General features: G+C 39.7%; 1 protein-coding gene and 1 long non-coding RNA gene across 2 annotated transcripts in view; one reads left to right on the top strand and one right to left on the bottom strand.

Moving 5' to 3' along the window:
- Positions 1–16,368, bottom strand: part of CDC42SE2 (CDC42 small effector 2) — a 120,294-nt gene extending 103,926 nt beyond the window's left edge. Inside the window, exon 1 of the mRNA XM_074953082.1 lies at positions 15,955–16,368. The gene's annotated coding sequence lies outside the window, so the exon portion shown is untranslated. The remainder of the gene's footprint in view (positions 1–15,954) is intronic.
- The window catches only part of LOC141987603 (uncharacterized), a 45,851-nt gene continuing 42,287 nt past the window's right edge, over positions 15,348–18,911 (top strand). The window contains exon 1 of the long non-coding RNA XR_012639587.1: positions 15,348–15,624. This is a non-coding gene — a long non-coding RNA (uncharacterized LOC141987603). The remainder of the gene's footprint in view (positions 15,625–18,911) is intronic.

Here is an 18,911-nt window from a genome sequence, read left to right as displayed (position 1 = left end):
ACCTATCAAATAAGAAATGGACTGGGACCCCCTACACATTCTCTCAGGCCACCCAATATGCAAGTCAATAAAATATAGTCTGGATTTGAACCAGTATGAAAGGCTAGCCCAACCTCTACAAAAAGATAAGCTACTTTTAATATTAAAACTGCAATTATTTCTTAGACTCATTTTGGGGTTTCAGATTAATTTTTATTATTTTAAAAACATGACATATATTCTGCTTTCACTGACACACACAGTATTCACTAAATGAAGAGAAGTTTTTCCACTTGGTTCAACAGCAAGGTTCTCAAGGCTCCTTCCCACCCCCAATCCCCCCTTAAAATTTCTCACTCGTGGAGTACTAATAGAGACAAGCTGATGTCAGCAACATAGGTAGATGATATAGTGGGTAAAACATTCACCATTGCTAGAAACTGGAGAACAAAAACGGTGGTGGGGGGGAAGAGAGAGCATAGAACTGGTGATGCAGGATTCATTCCATATTCAATGCAATGATAGTGCGCATAAAGTTTCTCGACATACCTACAAAGCAAAAATCTAAAACATTGCAGGGTGTGACCTGGCAGGATTTCAACAGATGATGAGCTGCTATTACAACTGTAGCCTTTTTAATATGCAGCTCCAGTTTTAAAGACATCCTTTTCTATGCCAAGGTGTCTTAGACCTCTCTGCGCTGTTCTTAGAGCTGCAGTAAACAGAAGACTTTTGTTTACCAGTCTCACTAAGTTTTGATATGCCATTGTCCAAATAAGAAAAAATGCCACCCAATACTCTCATCTCTTTGATTTTGTGAGCAGATTAGCTGCCAGGTCACAATAAATCAGATACAGCGGTTTGGTTTTTGTAGGCCATTAGCAGCATCGGCTGCATCATATTATTAATTAAGCCCAAAGAGCCACATACTTCAAAGAACTGACAGTTCCTAGTGGCAGTGAACACATGTAATATAATAAACTCCTCTTCCCACACAAACATTACCATGGTGATGTACAACATTTGTTGCCTGGAATTTTGGAGTAGCACTGTATCTAAAATGCCCTTAGTATCTTTGGCTAGATGTGAATACAAATTAGGTTACATTTAAAGACACAATATGAGTCACAAACATTTGATAAATATTGTCCTAGGACAGAACACACTGATTAAAATATCTTTTAAATTTGACCTACCTGATCATAAGCAATCCTCTACCCCACCTTTCCAGTTACACAATTATTGGAACTTCCAAATAATATTACTTTGCTCAACGCCAAAACAACAAGGCTATCTAATCGTCTGAATGTGTTGCTTTGTTGGCACAGTCTTTAACCAGATAAATACATTTGTTTGAATTTTAAGTTGTCTGTCTAGGTTGCGAGTTCCATGTAACATTCTTCCTCCGCATTCTGTACTTTGCCGGAAATAAAGATAGACAACAAGCCAGTGGCCTGCCAGCTATGTATGCAAGGCCTCACTGGCTGTGCATTGTCCTCCTGGTGATCTGAAGGCCAGATCTGACTTGCAGGACAATTCTGTCTGGCCCCCTGAGGACCACACAGCATGACCTCACATGCACCATACACGTGAGGTCACATCACATGAAGGATACCGTTTGGGACCACCTAAGGCAGGCAAGTGAACTGTTTCATACCTTACTAAAACTGTCATGCCATGCCATGGCAACAAGTAGAAGGTGGGGAAGGGAAAAGGAAGGATCTAGAATATCCATCCACCCTGGCATAGAGTATAGACCATGAATCTGCCTGTGTATAATACTCCACATTTTCTCTTATTGCTAACAACATTTCTCAGTGCTAACAACATTGCATCAAATAAGGCTCTGCATCTTGCAAACATTTACATATGTTTAACTTTATGCATGTGCATTGTCCCAATGAAGTTAGAATTAAGGGCTGAAGTCAATGGGAATTTGCCATCAACTTCAATTTGGCTAGGATTTCACCAGAGGTACTTAAGCATGTGAGTTGTCCCATTTAAGTCAATGGCAGTTGGTGGGGAAGGACTATGGAAGAAAAACTGTGCACTGAAATCTTAGATACTAAGACAAGATTGTGCCTGCATGTTCAGGAGGGTAGGCGTGAGGGGTATAGAGTTCTCTCGTAGTCCTAATTTCTTAGCATTCTTGTCCAGTAGTCAGGTCCAATGGCACAACTGTGAACCAGGGCCTGGTGAGCTCACCCTGCAGCCAATAAAATTAAGCAGTGGTACTGGCCTACAATCCCTCCAAATCCATCTCAATGCAGGCTTAAATCCACTAACTTGCTCTAATATTAAGAAGCTTTACCTGCTACAAGACAGCTGTTTTACTTCTGCCTTGTAGCAAATGACAATCACGTTAATGAAGCCAGGGGCAACCGAGTTTTATCTCTATAAACACAGTAAGGCCATAATAATATTTTAATATTGAAATAAAGGAACCTGATGAAACATAGCAGGCCCTGTTTGTACTACTGAAAAAGTCCATGCCACACGCAGATCAGGGTGGATAAAAATCAATTTAAAAAAAATCAAAAAAATCGGTTTTTGATTTGAATCGGATTTTTTTTATTTAAATAAGATTTTTTTTGATAAAATGCTTTTTGAGGAAAAAACCTAATTAAGATGCATTATAGCTCAAAGATCTCTCTTCATGGAATAGAGATTATAAATTCTAATTCTATAGTATGAGACAATATATTCATGTAATGTTTAAGAAACGTTTTGTCAATGAGTTCCAATAGTTCATGGATTAGGGACCCAATCTTATGGAGTTCCAGGGGCTTCTGTATAGATTTAAGATCTTTGTAGCTACCCAATGGGACTCAGTGCTCAGTCTGGAAGATACCATCAGAGATGCTTAGTTTTGCAGTTCTCAAACTGCGGATTTGTGTGTCCAGAGATAACATGCTTGTTAACAGCAAAAATGTTTTCAAATAAATAAATAAATATATAGAGGTGAGAAATAACAGATCTCAACCCTATTGTCCCTCTGCAGATTTGTGTACACAGAGTCAATCCCTTACCTCTCTCTAAAAGTGCAAAGTTTCAAAAAGTTCAATGAATAGAAGATTGTTGGGGGCGGAATAGATTTGGATAAGGAGAAGAAGTCTCGAGATAAATGTGAGAAGGGAGGGACAGGCAGTAGAAACAAAAGTGAAACTGTTTGAGCAGCATATTCCAGAAGTCTTGAGGTCTTTCTGAGTGTAGCCTTCATTGATTTGAGAGCTACCTTACCATTCTTTCATTAGAAGTTAAAAACCTATAATGGCAGCAGACCGTAAGAGAGAACCAGTTTGGGAATATTTTAATGAAGTTCCTCTACCAGTGGGTAAGACAGGCTTGCGTGTACAATAAAAACAGTGCAACAAAGAAATGCAAGGCCTGGTTGCCTAAATGAAAAAACATCATGAGAAGTGTCCCTTCTCAGGAGGAAGCTACGTTGAAGATGATGAAAGGAACATGTCTGAACATGCAGGATCTTCATGTTGGTGAACTTTATTTCATACTTTTTTCTTAAGGACTGCCTGCCTTCCTTCTGGACTATTATTGAATTCTCATGTTTGAGCAAAAAATATAGTTGTTACTCTATGGTAACTCCATCATTTTAGGTGCAGTTGTGATAAAAAATAAACAGCTGAAATAGGCAGATCTTCCTTTTACAATTTCACGTTTAAAGTAGTACCGAGTGTCAGTGAATGCAATGGAGTAATACTAAATGAGAAGTATGGTAATAATAATTAAATAATTGCACTGACTTAATTGTTTAGGAGAATCCATCCTCAACATATAGGATTCTGAAGACTATCCAGCTTCAAGATCACCATCATTTTCTATAGTTTCAGAGTTATCTGCCAATGATAGTGTTTCACTGTCATCATGTATGTCACATAGCCACAGTATATCACCTGTAGCAAAAAGAAAAAAAATCTCCATCATCCAGAAACATCCAAAGATAAGTTTGTGTTTAGAACCAGCAGATTACAAAAAGAGGTAATTGATGAAAAAATTGCCCCGTTTGTTTATGCAACAAACTCTCCTTTCCATATATTGAGAACCCACACTTCATTAACATGGTTCAGTCATGAAACCAGAATACAGTCCACCCAACAAAGCAGATGTTGCAGGCAAAATGCTGGATAAAGTGTATGAAAGAGAAATTGAGCAGTGTGCAAAAGGTCTAGAAGGTAAAATTGTTAACCTGAGTCTTGACGGGTGGAGCAATGTCCACAATGATCCTGTTGTATGTGCTTGTGTGACAACAGAAGAAGGGAATGTCTTCCTTACAGAAACAATTGATACATCAGGAAATGCACACATAGCAGAATACTTACAAGAAGTAGCAGCAGAAGCTATGACAAACTGTGAAAAAAAATTCAAATGTCTACTACACAGCTTGGTCACAGACCATGCTGAAAATGTATTCAAGATGAGAAGAAATTATTCAGAAGAGAGTCCCAAGCTAACAACATATGGTTGCAGTGCTTGTTTGATGCACCTCCTAGCCAAAGACGTCAGTGTTCCAGAAATAAAGGCTAATGTTGTTGAAATTGCAAAATACTTCCATAACAACCACTTTGCAGCAGCTGCTCTGAAAAAAAGTGGGAGGAACCAAGCTAACTCTCCCACAAGACGTGCAATGGAACTCAGTAGTATACTGAAGAAGTGGCCTAATCTGATGACAGTTTGTGAACAAAATTGTGAACAAATAGATGGCACTGTCACAGCCAAAGTTCTCAACATTGGGCTTAAGAGAAATGTTAAACACATGCTGAGTATTCTGAAACCTATTTCTGTAGCCTTAAACAAAATGCTGGGAAATAGCTGCTTTATTGATGACGCTGTTGAAATTTGGAAGGAACTGAGTGAGATCTTAAAAAGAAAAATAGGCAATTACAGAATTAAATGACAAGCATTAAAAAAACAAATGGGACAAGCACTATCTCCAGCTCATTTTCTTGCAAATATTCTCAATACTCGGTACCAGGGTCAAACCATAACTGCGAAAGAAGAGGAGTTGGCTATGACATGGACATCCAGCAATCATTCCTCCATAATGCCAACTATAATAAACTTCAGAGCTAAGGGTGAACCATTCAAGAAATATATGTTTGCTGACAAAGTTTTAAAGAAAGTCACACCAGTGACCTGGTGGAAGTCACTTAAGCACTTGGATTCAGAGACTGCTGAAGTGATAATCTCACTTTTAACAGCAGTAGCTTCTTCTGCTGGTGTAGAAAGAATATTTTCTTCCTTTGAACTAAATCATTCCAAATTGAGAAATCATTTGGGACCTGAAAAAGCAGGAAAGCTTGGTTTTTCTTTTCCAGATTATGAACAAACAGGAAAATGAAGGTGAAGACAACTGAGTTAGCTGCAGAAGCCAATATTTTAAGTTTCTCATGTTGACCTGGCTGACACAGTCTATTAAATTTTTGTGGGTTTTTTTAAATATTTCATTTAGCTATTTTAGTTAAAAACAATTTTAACAAAAACAAACCTTATTTTAAAAATCTTGAATGTTTAACTAAATTCAAAAATTCATATGCTTCTTTTGTTAAAATATTATGTTTGCTGTTGAAGAAAAAAAATCCAGACTACATAACGTTGTTGTTTTAGTTAAATAAAACAATGTAAATGTCTGTCTGGTGATGTTCTACTCCTAATTCAGCTTGCCAAGAAAATCCCCCAAATATTAATGATTAACCTGTTGAATTGGAGATAGTTCACCTCCCAGTGACTTCATAAATAGCTGCTTCAACAATTACCTTTGGTAAATGAAATAACCAATCATTCATTTTCTGATATAGCTGTAAAACTAATCGGAAAAGTTTTCAAAATAAATCACTTTAAAAATGTAGAGAGTGTGTACCTTCTAAAAATGAAACCTACATCCATCTCTGAGTTGTGAAGAATATGTATTAAGGTTATAACCACCAAGAAGAATGCACTTTTATGTAGAAATCCATGATTAAATTGAGTCTTCCTGACTAGTGATTTAAATCATGATTTAAATCATTAATTTGACTTAAATCAAATCCACCTTGACGCAGATTCAGAGAAGGAGTGCATCGCATGAACACTCTGTCTTAAAATGTAATTAAAAAAATAAAATTTAAACAGTGACTACAGTTACTGACCTATAGATTCTTCTACCACCCCACAGACCTCTCCAATATTTATGGTGTCTTACTGGAACCACACCCTAACAGAAACATAAATGTTGTTGTCTGTATCCAGTAATAAGCAATACTGATATCAAGACACCACATGCATACATTAATGTATACTTGAGTATTATACACTGAACAGTATTTGCAGGAAATATCAGAGCTAAATATGATTGTTTAAAAACATCAAGTTATAGGTAATTTCAGCAAATATGTACAGTACTTGAATCTATATTTTGGTCAGTTACAGGTCAGTATCTCAAGTGTTGTCCTCAAATCATCTCAGATGAACTACTAAGTGAAACACTGCGTTTTCCCTCTGCCGGAGGCATTAATTCCATTCTGGACCATGCAATCTGTTTCCAGTATTGAAGTACTGAAGACCATTCTTTACCCCCAAAATACAGATTTTTCGTACTGCCACATTTTTAATGTTTCACGGGATATAAAATATTTTTGCTAAGAACTCAGAGTAGCACAATGTTGGAAAAGGACTGACATGCTACATCTAAAAGATATGTAAATATCTAAAATGTATTACCTCATCCACCTTGTCACCCTTCAGCTCTGTAAGATTCCACTCTCTCACACAGTTAATTGAGGGAAATGGACCATACTAGTCAGCAGAGTGTAAAGTTGTATGAAAAAGTTGTATTTGGAATACATGTAAAAAGGAGCCACTCCTTTAGCAAGTGGTGCCTGCTAGACAGTAGCTGTATCACATAATGCCGAGAGAGAGAGAGAGAGAATGTTATCAATTAGTGCAAGAAGTTATTGGATATATGCTGGGAGATAAAGTAACCCATATAAATAACAGTGTCCCACATGGAATAATTCAACATTTAACAGCCCAAAGGTTTTGACAAGGAAGTTAGTTCCATTTGACTTAAGTGCTGCCATTGTGCAAGACTTAATCTGCCCCAAAACCTGGTGTCAAAAACAAGCGGGGGGGGGGGGGGGGGGAGCACTTACTAGAAAAGTGACATCAAACATCAAAGACAAGCAAAAGAGAAAGGAAAGAATTATTTTGATAAAACAACATGCACAAAAAGGCAAGTCTATAAATTAAAACACAGGAAGTTCTAACAGTTTCTGAGATAACTATAGCTAGCTTGGTCAGAAATTGCTGATTTCACTCAAAATATAATACAACACACTTACCTCTGAAAGTGGGCAATTAAGATTTTTGTGACACCACATTTTCTACTTTGTTAAAGGCTTCATACAGTTTACAGATTTGACTTGTTATGGATATAGTGCTTGCTTTCTGTAAAGTTCAAAGCAAATGCAAGCTGAGAACCATTTTAAAAAGTGTAAATATTTCTTCAAGCAATGCCTTGTTAAAAAAATATAAAACACTGAAATGCTTAGCAAATGAAGGTGCAGTGTGTGCTAATCAGTTATTCAATACACAAATTGCTTTCTGTCTTTGGACCCTGTTTTAGACACACATGGAACAAATGGTTCTTTGTTCTGATCCAAACAGTTACTAGATAATTAGAAATGTTATCCCTACTTGCTTTTTAAACTACTACAAGTACTTGGCTGGGAAGAGAGATAATTAGATATAAGTTTTATCATTAGGTTTCATCTTAAGATATGAGAAGCCTCAACTCAAATTGCTTATATGAAGTTTTTTCCAATTATCATCATAAGAATGAATCAGTATTTTTCAGACAATAATTCTTCTACAGTGCAAGAACATCACTATACACAATTAGTCTGAGCAAACATTTAATATTAATTTCCATTTCAGCTCAGATACAGCTTAAACCATAAGGAGTAGGAGGACAAAACTGCCCAACCAAGGACCACATCGGCAACTTGACAGTAGCCAGATAGCCAAAATCAATAGCTAGAGCAGGCAGCAGCAGGAGGATGTTTGAATAAAGAGGAAGCACTGGATGCTGAGACCTGTAATCTCTACAGTCTACATTTCAGTATTAAAAGGAAGTGGGCCATATATTAGCCAATGTATGAACCATTCACTAATCACCTTAAATCTAAATCTAAAATAAAGAGTATTTTGAATATTGCAAAGAACATTTAAAATCTATATTAAAGGTATACTAAGGCCTAGAGAAAGAATTTCCTCTTTCTCAGAGAGTGTTCTCTGGGCTTCTGATTTTCACATCTGCTTTCTGGTTCCCTCTTGGGGTTTTTTATTAAATTATTATGTTATTATTATATTTGTAATGTAAGTCTGAATCCAAGCAGAGCCCTAGTATTGTACCACTATCTAGCTACCTCAGCCAACCTGGGTGATTTCATCTTGCCTTCTCCTAGTAGCACTCTATAGCAAGTGGTATCCTTGGGGATATGTCATAATCACAAAATGCCAAAAAGAAAACAGATATGAATTACTGATCAATGAGTGCTAGGAAGGTTTGGGACAGGGACTGGGAATTCTGTTACCAATAAAACAATATGGAATAATAAAAGGAAGTTAATATATTGTGGTAATTTTTTCAGAAGGTAGATCACTAATTACGGCTCTAATCTTACCAGAGGGAAACATGTGGATGGACCCTTATGCATAACCAAATACCTCTGTTACTCTGCCAACTGTACAGAGGAAGATAAAGTAAAATGCTCCAAGTATGTCAGCACTCATTTAATTGTGCCTCCATGAAGGGTGGCTAATTAACTTAATACTTCTACTCCTGTTGGAGTATCAACCTCTACGCTAGCTACAAATATACTGAAAGCCCCCAAAATAAACCCTCTCATGGGACACACTTCCAATTTATCAGTCCTTACTCTCCAGCAGTTATAATTGCAGTAAGGAATGTGAAAACAGTGACACAGAACAGAGTGAAGAGAGATACAGTTAACATAAGCTTGTTTTAATATGGTGGGTGCAGTTACTTGATTATGGCTATCCTGCTTCCATTTTGTATCCAAGGTCTTTATTTCCCCAATCTCTCCCCCTGCTTAAAGCCCTCACTGCTCACCCAAGGAAGAAAGACACCAAGCAGTTGTGCATGATGCAGGCAAGTGCTTTTAGCTGGTTAAAATCCCCTGAGAAACTTTGAGAAGATTTTGACTGGTTCATGGCTAGCCATAAGCATCACTGCTTGAAGATGAATGTTTTACTCTACTGTGACAAAAAACAAACTCCACAGATCCATTTTCAGAACCACTGTACTTCAGAAAGCCACTTACAGCTGGCAAGTTTTTACATCCTCAAAGGACAAAGTATATATCTGGGGTGTGGGGGAGGAGAATTCCAGCTTGTTTTAAATCACAGCTGACACATGTAAAGACTAGCAATAGACTGATTTAACTGACAAATATTTAGGGGACTAGATCACTTAGTACATTAATTATTGTGCTTTCACCTCTGGAAATCCAAATCCAATTGTTGCCATGGTGCCTGGATATATTTTTAAGGAGATAACTAGTGAAGTGTCCTAAAGGTTTGGTAGAGCCCTCTCAGCTTAGAAGTAACCACAGACTGTAGCACAAAAGCATGTGTGAAGCTCATAAAGACTCAAGGACCAAAACTGTAATATTACTCTGATCTGATTTTGGTTCTTCTCTTTTTAAAAAACGAAGGTATTTCATAATTTGAATAACCACGTACCACTGTTATCGCCAGAAAAGTTAATCAATTTTGGTCTCATATTTGTGCTTGTTTTTTGTACTGTGGCAACAATTTGCATGTAGTCATTATTAAAAATCTAAATCAGTACATAATTTTGTCAGAATAACATGCAGAAGCAAAATATCAGATCTGCCAGAAGAATGGTAAGATTGTTGTATTTCATTTTTTGAATTATACACTTTTCAGAGGCAAAGGCTTCCCAAATAAGATGTGTTATGTTTAACTTTTGTGCTAGACCTTGTATCCCTAAAATAGTCTACAGGTGACCTCAAGAGTCACCATTCCTCCTATTAGGTTACATTCCTATGTGCTTTTGGGTGCATAGGTTCTAGAATGGGGAGTCACACAGGTGAAAATTAAACTAAGCTGGAGGTTGACCTGAGACACAGAACATTCAGGATGGCTTTCTGCTCAGACAGCAAGCTCTGAAAAAAAAAAAAAAAAGGATTTAGCAGTAAGCATCACTGCTTGAAGACTGACTGATGCTTCACCAGTGTGACAAAAAATGACTCCACAGATCCATTTTCACCAACACTGATCTCTAAAAAACCAATTACAGCAGGAAGATTTTTACATCCTCAAAGAATGGAGTGCATGGGAAGAGGAAAGCAGGTGGTAGGGAGAATACCTTCTTGTTCTCCATCACAGCTGATGTGTTTACTTAATTCATTTCTAAGAAGCCTCTCCATGATTGCTTTTTACAGGCTAATCCAGTATTTACAGGCGAAAAAAAACAACTGTCTGTGGCACTGCTAAAGATGGCATATTTGAAGTGTATACGATGCTGCTAGCATTAGCCTTAGGGCACTTCAGAGACCGTCAGGAAGCAAGATGTCTGTTATATTAAGAGGACTGAGCTAACAGAGAAGGGCTCATATTAACTCTTCCAAACAAGCCTTCAGAATTGTGAAGCACAAGCATTCTGATTTAAAACTGACACATTGTTCTAATGGCATAGGTGGTAGTCAGAGTACTTATCAGGAAAGCCGGCATCAAGTTTCTACAACGTCCACTACATTTATTAACATGAAGTCAGAGAAACCTTCATTTAGAAAGTATCAAAGCAACCCTAACATTATCACATCAGTGACGGAGCTCTTAATTTTTTTAAGATAGCTTAGTTGTTTTGAGTTAAACATTTATTTTATTAAGAGAAGAAAACAGACCACCATGAAGAGAAATGGGAGAGTCATGAAAAGTTACCAAAACAGAAGTGTCAGCAAGCATTTGATATGAATGTGATGAGATGAGGCACTAGCAAACCCTGAAAAAGGGGCCATGTTGACCTACACATGGTCCTCTTCCCCATAATATCTGATCGCCTGCTGAAAACCAAAGATGTTTAAAGAGAGAAATAGATATGCAGAGCTAAGAAGGTGACCACAGATCATTAGCTTACCACGCCATCCAGATGTGTGCTTATGTAAGAAAACAGTCAGTAGTTCTAGTTTGAACCAGACCTTGTGCAAGTATGTGTTGCACTAACATTCTCCATGGGCCACTGAATTGCAAACCTAATCTGCTATTGGATTCCTGAACTTGAGCTGTCAAGTATGATGAGAAGTTCCATGGTTGATTTTGTGATGTGGTCAAAGGATCACTTGAAGATAAATACGAGACCACCAAATTCAGTCCAATTTGAGTCATACATAACATGAGCTTCACCATATCAACTGGAGTTCAGGGGAATATTTGCACACACAAACTACTACTACTACAAAAAAAAAAAATCATCAAGACAGGCATTTGTCAGAGCTGTGCAGGAAAGTACATAACGCTGGCCACACTATGATGGCTCTAATTTACCCAAAAATGAAACTTAAGGGCTGAATAACAGAGAGGTTTGCATGTAATATCAAGCAATTACAGATACATCCAGAGAGCAGTTTTATGTCAGTGATAACTTTTCAAAACTTGGTATAAATTAATAGATGTGCATCAACCATATAAACTTCATGCCTCATTTGCAGGGTTGATGTATTAAATCACATTTAATGAACCAAAGCAATAATGTCAAAATCTTGTTTTAAATGGAGAAGTTTTTAAACTCGTTCTTCCAGGGAAAAAATTACATCAGAGAATAGAATAGAATAGAATAGAAACTATATTATTGATCTATTAGGGGGAACCTAAAGCTGAATTATATTTGACTTAGAATTCTAGTAAAAAACAAACAAACAAAAACTAGAAAAAAAATGTGTGTGAACCAGCCAAAAGCTACGGACAACAGAAGCATACACAGAATTCTAAAAAGTCAGTCATGTTCCCTGGCATCACACTGGATCATAACCTCACCCTAGTGGACAAACAATTAATTTTGACAGTGACTAGTGGTTAACATTTCTTCATCACAATCTAGTTTTCCCCACTAAAGACTTAATAGTGTTAGTGTCTAATACAGTTCTTGCTGAAAAAGAATGTGCCAAGCATTTCTTACTCCTGTAAAGCCCCCAAGTGACATTAGATTGTTTCTCGTCACCACTATATTACTCAGGATCTATCATTACACTGCCTGTTCTGACAGCAAAAAACCCCGACAATCCCACCACGAAATGTTTAATTAAAAAAAAAAAAAGGCACTTAGAACACTCTGCTGCAGTTTTCCCCTTTGTACTATTTTTCCCCTTTCCCCTGCTAAAATCAATCAACTTATTATTTTGGACAACAGGAACCAAGACAAGATGTTGAAAAGGCTCCTGCCGCCTTTTTCTATCATGAGAAGCCATACCCTTTGCAAGCTTTCCTCAAATCATTACAAAGCCAGCTACTGTAGAACTTTGACAAGCACTCGGGGTCAGAATTAATGGCATGCTTCAAGACAAGTTGTTTTTTCTTGTTATATAATATAAAAATAGCCAGTAGATTTAGAACTCTGAGTCTCACCTATCTCTACTTTGATAGCGTAAAGCTGTAGGAGGTTCAGACATGGACTAACAAATTATATGTAATGACTCTACAGCTTCCTCTATTCTTCACTAATCAGTGCAACAACAGGTTATAAAAATACTTGCTAAAGCTAATTTTATAATTCCTGATCTACAGATCTTTGGTATCAACAATGTCATGAAGTTTCTTGAAGCAAATAAAACAACCACAAATGAATTCTTTGTTGTAGGAATGACTCCATTACTACTCAGAGAGAAAAGCTAGAACCGTGGTTCTCAAACTTTTGTCCTGGTGACCCCTTTCACACAGCAAGCCCCTGAGTGCAACACCCCGCCCCCCGCTTATAAATTAAAAACACTTTAAAATATATTTAACACCATTATAAATGCTGGAGGCAAAGCGGGGTTTGGGGTGGAGGCTGACAGCTCGAGACCCCCCATGTAATAACTTCGTGACCCCCTGAGGGTCCTGAACCCCAATTTGAGAACCCCTGAGCTAGAAGAACACAGGTAGGAACCTGCTCTTCTGTAGAAAATGCACTAACCACTAATAAAGTCATCTTAATTATCAAGAAAAAAATATAACCTTTGCTTCTACATTTCTTACTGCACCTAAGAAAAGAAAAACTACAGATTGTTTACACCCCAATCCTTCAAATGTTTACACATATGCTCAACTTTAGGCAAAGTGAAAAATCCCACTGAACTAAGCAATGAGTTCAGTGAGACTATTCACTTGCATAAGTATCTGAAGGATCAGGGCCAGACTTATCACTCTTCAACACTTAATCTTTAACGTTGCCTTTTTTGGAAAAAAGGGAAATGACAATAGAAACTGAAAGAGATCAGGAACAGACTAAGAGCTGCACAGGTGTATTGACAATGCAAGTGGTGTCATTTCAAAAATGACTTGCTTACCTTCAACAATTTTTAGTACTATGAAATCCCTAAAGATATTTTATAATATAAAATGTTCTGTAAGAGAATTTCACCAGAAATCAGCTCTTCCCTACTTAGAGCAACATGGGCGTGAGCAAGATAGTATTATATGGGCAATTATAACTAGAAAGACAAACTTAATCATTGGACAAAATTCTAATCTCACTTGAACCGTTGTAAATCCAACATAATACAATTACAATCATTGGAATTACTCAAGTCATACCCATATAAAACAGAACAGAATCGGGCCCTTTGTGTTAGGATTCAGAAGGTAAATGGAGAGCTTAAAAATATTACATAAGATTTTCTGTCACAGAAAGATATCTTTAATTTACTAAATCAAGTTAACCATTAAGCTATGATAAAGTAGTAAAACTTTGTCAGACAGCACTAAAAAATTAGCTTTAAGTTTTTATTTTCAGAAAAAACTATACATAGCTATCACAGCACCAATAGTGGGTTTTTTGTGTTTGTTTGTTTTTTGGTTTAATTGCCTCTAGAAGATCTTGTTACTCACTGAACATAAAAATAAACATTTTTCTTTAACATTTACCCCAAATCACCCAAAGAGCAGTCAGCCTCTGGTTCAAAACAATATGAATTAAAGAATGTGTGACACACTTATTTTATGCTGGATGTCAAAGTCACAAATCTCACCTCAGAATGTTATATTTTCTTAGTCTATGAAAAACAATAGTTTATGCCAAAGTTCTTCACACACGGTTAGTCACACAAAATAAACTTAAAAACATGTCAGGAGGTTGTTACTTATTTGAAAAGGTGACTTTTTAGATGTTTTCTACTATGAACACTGAATTTTGAAATTAACAGGATTAAATTCAAAGACAGATAAATTAATGTATGCAACACTACCTTATAATTCTGATATGCTGGTGCTAACTCATCAATGATTTCATACATACAGCTTGTGGATAGAGTCAGGTAATTTCCCTAGAGTGAATTTTTGTATTTTACTCAAATTTGTATTATTTAAAAATAAAAGCTGTCACATCAGCCATGAACTCATTAACAACTCCATAGCACCCAATAACTGACAAATGTTTTTCCTCACATATGCGGTCAACAGTGCCCTGCTCCTGTTCACTTACCAATGCTGCATTACAGTGCCATTACCACACCCTCTATGCCAAGAAAAAAAAGCAAAAAAGAAGCCTCCTTTTGTCCTTGAGCTCAAGAAGCACTTGCATTAAACAACCTGTTAAAGGCATCACCTGTCCCCCTCAATGCTCTCAATTATCATATTTTCCCCAGAAACAGCAGTTTTTAATAATCTTTGAGCAAATGAAACTGTCCTTCCTGCCACTTAAACAAAAAAGGAACAAGGAATTAACTGCTAATTTTTTTAACATGCTGTAGGAGCATCACTTTACTCACAGTGAAGCCTACAGCATTGTGAAAAGGAAGCAAATCTGGCCTTATAATCACTGTAGATAAGGGGGGGGGGAGAGGAGAAAAATAATAATACATGTATGCTCTAAATCCCTATTGGAGTTTCCTCTCCTGCTCTCTTTAACTCCATGAGAAAGAGCCAAGCTGTGCAGGCTCTAATTCTGGTAATGTTCTGATTAGCTTGGAGGGAGGAGGGGAGAGAGAAAGCCCTAGATTTTTTTGCTTACTAATATCCAATTGCAGGGTTTACAGCCTACTAAAAAAAAAGTGCATGGGGCGGGCACGGCACTGTGTGTAGGATCAGAGAGACTCGGCTTCCCTTCCCCAAAACCTTTGGTCCATGCCACTGTGAAACCTGACCTGCCACTGACAACAGCACTGGCTATGCAAAAGCACCAAACATTTGCCAAGTTTTTTTAGCCGTCTGCTCCCACTTGCTTCACACTGCGAGAACTATTGCACAGTGAGCCTTCATTTTTGCCCTGCGTGTGGGAATTCCCCCTCCCCCTGCTTTGGCTTTGAAGGAAGAGAACTGACAACAGAATGGAGAGCAGAGGACTTTCCCAGGGACGAAAACGGAGCTGCGGGCTCTGGTGCATTACACCGTAGCCCAGTGGGGTCCACACAGGTATGGCTGTCTGTTTCCCACAAACACACCCGCACTATAGATCACACTAGTCTTCCAGATGGGGATGCCAGCCCCGCGCTCCCAGCCCAGCTCTGCTCCCCTCTTCGCTGGCAGGAGGCTGGGCGAGCCTGCATCCCTGCAGCAGGGTTGGGGGGCGGGGGGTTGATGGTGGGGGGTGGGGTAGGGTGTCTTTCTGCTCTCCGGGGAGGGGAAGAGGCCACTCCCAGTGCACATGAAGCCGGAGGCTTCCGAAGGAGGGGATTACATAGAAATGGGGGAGAAGCACGAAAATTAGGCCCCTTCTGCCCTATAAGCCCCCCAGTCACTCACCTCCCGCTACAGCAGCGCCGGCTCCTTTGTCTGGCTTCCCCTCGCCTCCCCTCGGCACCTCCGTCTCCCGCCGGGTGCCCGCAGCGCTGGGGAGGATGGAGATGAGATCAGTGCGGGAAGCTGCTGAGCCCGGGCGATCACATGGAGCGGGCGGGGGCCGCGCCCACTCCCCTCCCCGGCTGCCCCGGCTTTCGGGCGGCGGCGGGCGCTGGGTGCCCGCGGCAGGGAGCTGGCGGCGAGGGATGCGGCGCGAGCAGCGCCTGGCTGGAGGGATTTTCCGTCGCCCTGCCTGGGAGCCGGGACGGGGAGGCGAAGATGGCGACCTCGGTGCTGCTGCGGGAAGGGAAGGATCCCCCCCCAGGCCGGCCCGCTCCGCTCCCGGCTGCTGCACCCGCTGCCGGCTCGGCGAGTAGGGGAGGGGACAAAGGAGGCCGGGCTGCCGCTGCCCGCCAGCCCCGTGCGCAGCCCCGCTCCTCCTCCGCACTTTCAAACAGCCGCCAGAGCCGCCCGGGTGCGCCCGGGAGAGCGCAGGCAGCCGGCTGGGGGCGCCCCCTGGCGCCCGATCTGCAGCGCCCGGTGCTCGGCGGGGAGAGCTCCCCGGGCGCCCGCGGCCAGGCATTGTGGGTACAGTGAGGTCGCAGGAGCCCAGAAAGCGGAGCAGCCTTGGCCCCTGGAGTCCGTTCTCCAGGCCTGGATCCGCGGGGGATGACTGCACAGCCTCAGGCACCCTACCACCCCCACCCAGCCTCTCTGGCGGCCTTGGCACAGCGGCCAGGGCACTGAAGGGATCAGTAACAGGGGGCAGGCCCCCATCCTCAGGAATTAGCAGTCTTGGAATCCTGTTCTGATCCCATTGACTTCAATGGGACAACTCAGGAGAGTAGGGGTACCAGGACTGGGAACTCGGGAAAGCTTCTCTCTGTCACCAACAGAAGTTGGTCCAGTAAAAGATATCACCTACCTTGTCTCTCCAATATCCTGGGACCAACACAGTTTACAACTACACTGCAATCCTCTATTCATTTTTGTTCATTCTATGCAGTGTTTTCCTTTGAATTTCCACTTGTATGAAAAACAACAGGACACCCCTGTGGTTTCCTGATATCCATCCAGTCTTCTTTCTGTAAAAATGTTTTAATAAAAAAATATTTAACAGGGCACCTGAAAATCAAGGAAATAGCTCGGAGTGCATCTTAGAGTATGTGAAATGCGGCAGTATTTACTTTCTGCCACAGCAGCGTGGGGATCTCCTGTTCCCTTCTCCTGTGAGAGGAAAATTTGACACGTGGTGTCTGTTGTAGAATACTGGAGCTCCCATGAAACATAGTCAAAAAAGGACTTAATCGTCTTCCTGCATTTGTCAGGCCTGTTTCCCTCCTTTACAAGACCTTGATTCTGAGAGGTACTGAACACCCTCAACTCCCATTAAAGTCAATAGGAATTGAGGGCACTCAGCGCCTCAGAATCTCACAGGGTCAGGGCTGCAACAAAATTCCCAAATGCCCTGGATTCTTAAATTAGGTCCACGTTCTGAGAGCCTTTAACTCCACACTGCATCACAGGATTGGGCCCTTGCAATGGCAATAGCAGCCTGATCTTACAAGCGGCCAAGTGCCTCCTGTACATCCTCAGTTCCCATGGATTCAAAGGGAAGTGAGCTGCTTAGCACTGTGCATAGGGCACTCCCCTCCTCGTAGATTTGGCTCTATCTGAACAAGGAGAAAAGGCTGAGCTTTCATGACACTGATCTAACAACTACAAGTATGGAGTAGAACATGATACCTGTCACAAGGGTGGTGACAGCCATTCAGTGGATGCTGCCCATTAATTTCCAGCTCTCCACATTAAGAAAAGCAGTAATCCTTCTTGTACCAGGTCACATATACCCAACATTAGGGATCATATATAGTTGACTTTATGAACAAAAATGGACAATGTCACAATACAAGAGAATTTTCAATAAACTGCACTTGAACAGTATCATACAGCTAAATGGAGGGAGTCTTTTATACAGTGGAAAGTTTCTTTATCTATACCATCTCGAACAGAAGGTTATAAAGCAGGCTAGATAAGGGAGCATACAAAAGATGATATCTAAACATTAAAAAAAAAGGTCTTTATTTGAATGCACATGAATAATTCCAAATTTTATACAGAGGAGTAATATAGGTTTAAAGTTCTTAATATCCTAAATCACTCTGAAAAGCAACTGTTAATGCAAACACAATAGTCTATCCTAATAGTGCTTTCCACTGATTTTGCTTGTCTTTTTGCCTGTTTTTCTCTCTCTTGCTGTTGAACATCTTTCTGAGTGCTTTCTATTTACACTGTATTTGTATCTGAAATAAAAATATTAAAAATGTGTTGAATCCAGAACTACTGAGTCCAATCCAATGGTCGAACCATAAGATCATCTTATTTCTCAGATTTTAAAATGAGATTTTAGAATTTCACCCCTGAAGATCTGTCTGAAGGAGGAACAAAGTAATACAGAAGAAAATATAGCAATAGAATAACAGTATGAACACCAGTTCATGCTGGAGATTAAACGGTTAAATGGAGATGTTGGGGCTTGGTGGGGTTGCATAGAAAACTTTCTGAAGTGTCATCATCCTGTGCTGTCAAGTCCATAAGCCAAGACTGGGGACCTTCATATCATGATTTATAATTTCTATGTGCAAGATATACATGACGTCCATCTGAGACAGTTAGCACAGTTCCTACTGGCTAAATTTTCCATTTGGCCTACTTCCAGACCACAGGAGTCCCAAGCCAAATCTTGGCTCTGGTTATGCACAGGATGCAAATTTGTGGTATGTCTACACTACAGAGGCTATACCAGCATAGCTATGTTGGCATAGCCTCACAGTGTACTGACAAAATGTTTTTAATGTCAGTGTAGGAACACTGAATGGAGTTAGCTATGTCAATAGAAGCATTCTTCCGTCAAAATAGCT

This window comes from Natator depressus, chromosome 5, assembly GCF_965152275.1.
Source record: "Natator depressus isolate rNatDep1 chromosome 5, rNatDep2.hap1, whole genome shotgun sequence".
Taxonomy (NCBI): Eukaryota; Metazoa; Chordata; order Testudines; family Cheloniidae; genus Natator; species Natator depressus.
The sequence above is the reverse complement of the archived record's forward strand: the minus strand, read 5'-3'. Positions and strand labels throughout refer to the sequence as shown.